This window comes from Octopus bimaculoides, chromosome 12 (assembly GCF_001194135.2).
Source record: "Octopus bimaculoides isolate UCB-OBI-ISO-001 chromosome 12, ASM119413v2, whole genome shotgun sequence".
NCBI classification, from domain to species: domain Eukaryota; kingdom Metazoa; phylum Mollusca; class Cephalopoda; order Octopoda; family Octopodidae; genus Octopus; species Octopus bimaculoides.
Window position 1 is genome coordinate 55,868,742 of NC_068992.1, and position 3,376 is coordinate 55,872,117.

A 3,376-nucleotide genomic window follows, 5' to 3' on the forward strand; every position below is an offset into this window, starting at 1 on the left:
ATAGGACCGCGGTTTCGATTCCCAGACCGGGCGTTGTGAGTGTTTATTGAGCGAAAACACCTAAAGTTCCACGAGGCTCCGGCAGGGTATGGTGGCGAACCCTGCTGTACTCTTCCACCACAACTTTCTCTCACTCTTACTTCCTGTTTCTGTTGTGCCTGTATTGCAAAGGGGCAGCCATGTCACACTGTATCACGCTGAATATCCCCGAGAACTACGTTAAGGGTACAGGTGTCTGTGGAGTGCTCAGCCACTTGCACGTTAATTTCACGAGCAGGATGTTCCGTTGATCGGATCAACTGGAACTCTCGTCGTCGTAAGCGACGGAGTGCCAACAACAATTGTATTCCACATTCTGAAAAACTTGTAACTCGCATCTTTTACTTTAAAATTCTTAGCCCCTTCCTTCGTCGTATCATTCCCTACTAAAATGACTTTTTGTTTTGCTAGCTTTTTTATTTTTCTTCCATTATCATTTTTTTTTCGTACTTTTGTCAGTCTGTAAGAACATTTTTTCTTCTGTACGACATAAAAATTACATTATGAGAAAAACAAGATTAACACTTATCTGATTTTATCAGTATATGCGTTAATATAATTGAATTTTACATACCTTTTCTTCTTTTTTTTTTTCGTTTGCAGCTACCACACGAGACAAATTCAAACAGAAAGAAAGAAACAGTTTTACTGAGGATAAGACGCTACGACAAACTGTAACTGTGATAGACAGAAGGGAGAAAACAAGATAGATTTCTATTTTTTTATATTCTACTTGTTTCAGTCATTAGACTGCGGCCTTACTGGAGCACCGTCTTGAAGAATTTTTAGCCGAATGAATCGATCCCTGTATTGTTTGTTTTTTTTTTTAAAGCTGGTAATTATTCTATCGGTTAATTTTGCCGGACTGCTAAGTTACGGGGATGTAAACACACCAACACAGGTTGTTAAGCAGTGATGGTGAACAAATATAGACACACACACACACACACACACACACATAAATACAAGCTAAAACACATGCATGTTGTTCCCTCACTTGTCTTCGTCTTTTGTTTTCTGTAAATTGAATAAATATATAGCACACACACACACACACGCACACACACACACATATATATATATATATATATTTATATATATATATATATATGCACACACGCATAATGGGTTTCTTTCAGTTTCCGTCTACCAAACCCACTCACAAGGTTTTGGTCGGCCCAAGGCTTTTAGTAGAAGACACTTGCCCAAGGTACCACGCAGTGGAACTGAACCCGGACCCATGTGGTTAGGAAGCAAACTTCTTACCACACAGCCACGCCTACGACTATCTTTTTTTATCCTATTATATTTTTCTTTAATTAAAAGATATTCTTTTCTACATTTTAAGCGACTGAGATTCTCGTTTGATTGATGCTTATTTTAAAATTCCAATTTTGTTTTTCATATTTAATATGTCCTTCCTTCTTTTTCTGCTTCTTTAATATGCTGCACGATAATCTGATAGAATTTGACTGCTATATTTAGCAGGTTTAGTGATAACGAGTTGGTTTTGTTCAGAGGCTTTTTGGTCCATCGTCGAACACCGTTTCTGTGTGAGGTGAGAAAGTTGGTTTTGGTTATTTCAGGAATCGTTCGATAGATTAATCTGCCAACAGACAAAATCCTGGCAGTTAATGAAATTAATTACGCAGAATATTAATATTGTTTACATGAGAGAGAAAATAACAACAGAAATAACTTTATGTAAAGAGAATATACCTCAATGGTTGAGCATTTGACTGAATATCGATAAATGCCTATGCGCTCTTTCTGCTTTTTACGGTTCTTTTTCTGTTCACTTCTGTTATTTTGTGTTTTATCCTGTTTACTATTAATGCATAATGCCTTATGTAATGGCTTGTATTTATGCATTACATTGTGTAACACTATTTTTATCCTTGGGTAATAACTGTTATTTCCCATTTGCTTACACCTAGAAAGTATTATTTTTTTAAATAGCTATTTCCTTCAAACTTTGCTTTTGTTACGATATTTATTCAAACCCCGAAGAATCCCTCTCAACACATGACTACGATGCTCCCCCACCGCTCCTGCTCATGATCAGAGATGCACATATTGTCAGCCATCAAGGGACATGCACTCAAGTGGTTAAGGTCAAGCAACTGAAAAGCAAATCTGTGGTATTGAGCAGAATATTTGCAATAATAATAGTTCTGCTTCAGCTATTCAGTGCTGAATCTGTCTGAAATGTAATGGAAAATAGGTCCCTTTCAAAACAGTAATGTCCCGGTCACGAATTTTTTTCCCACGAGAATTCCGGACCCCAGTAATGAACTAATTTGCATACAGTCAATCAGAGCTCACCTTGACTTTGTGAAGTTAACAAAGGAGGGGACAAGCACCTCCACCCAGCTAAGCCTGCATCCAGAGACATGTTTCTGAGTCTTTGCTCGTCATCAGTCTGGAGTAGCAATGGCCTGCTAGTTGGAGATGTTTACGAGAGCCTGACACATTTCTCTCTGAGAGATTTAGAAATGTATTATTTCTATTTTTGAAATCAGTGAATGTGTTTCACTAGAATTATTATATGTTTACAAGAGCTTGACAGGCATCTCCAACTAGCAGGCCATTGCTACTCCAGACTGATGACGAGCAAAGACTCAGAAACTAGTCTCTGGATGCAGGCTTAGCTAAGTGGAGGTGCTTGTCTCCCCCTTGTAAACATAAGGACACAGGAAATGTGTCAAGGCCGACAGGAAGCGGTGCTGCTTCCTAGGGTTAAATAGCAGTAGTATTAATCCCTTCATGGAACTGTCACATTAAGTTAGCAGCATACAACTAAAATATATTCAATCGAAAATAAATAAGTAGAATAGAATAACAGAACACATGACTCTTTACTATTCAATGTACATATTGTCTGAATTCTAACAAACGGGAAAGCATTTCCTTCAAGAAATGTGTAGAAACATAAAAACGATAAGTAGTACGTTTGAATGATTAGCCTTCGGCGCTATAATTCTGTTAGATCTTCAACGGCCGGGGGAAATTCAAAAGGTCAGTTCATTCTGTAAAAGAAGGGAGAAGAAAACAAAAGACTTTAAATCTAAGTTTTAAAATGATGATTTTTCTGCGACTAAAAATTCTTCAAGGCGGTGCCCCAGCATGGCCACAGTCTTACAGCTGCAATAAGTAAAAAGAAAAATATTCTGGCGTGTTTATATTCGACTAAACACAACCCCCCACCCTTTTCGGCTACGGGGAATATGAATCTGCAAAAAAAACTGGCAAAAATCGGCATTTCTAAATTACTACCCCCACCCCTATTTCCTTCATTTTTTATTTCTTTCAGAAATTATTTTTTATTCAAAATATG

The 3,376-nt window shown here is 37.6% G+C and overlaps 1 long non-coding RNA gene across 1 annotated transcript in view; it reads right to left on the reverse strand.

Annotated features, from left to right (window-relative positions):
* Positions 1–672, reverse strand: part of LOC106870135 (uncharacterized) — a 20,031-nt gene extending 19,359 nt beyond the window's left edge. Inside the window, exon 1 of the long non-coding RNA XR_001409489.1 lies at positions 614–672. This is a non-coding gene — a long non-coding RNA (uncharacterized LOC106870135). The remainder of the gene's footprint in view (positions 1–613) is intronic.
* Positions 673–3,376: the final 2,704 nt, after the last annotated feature.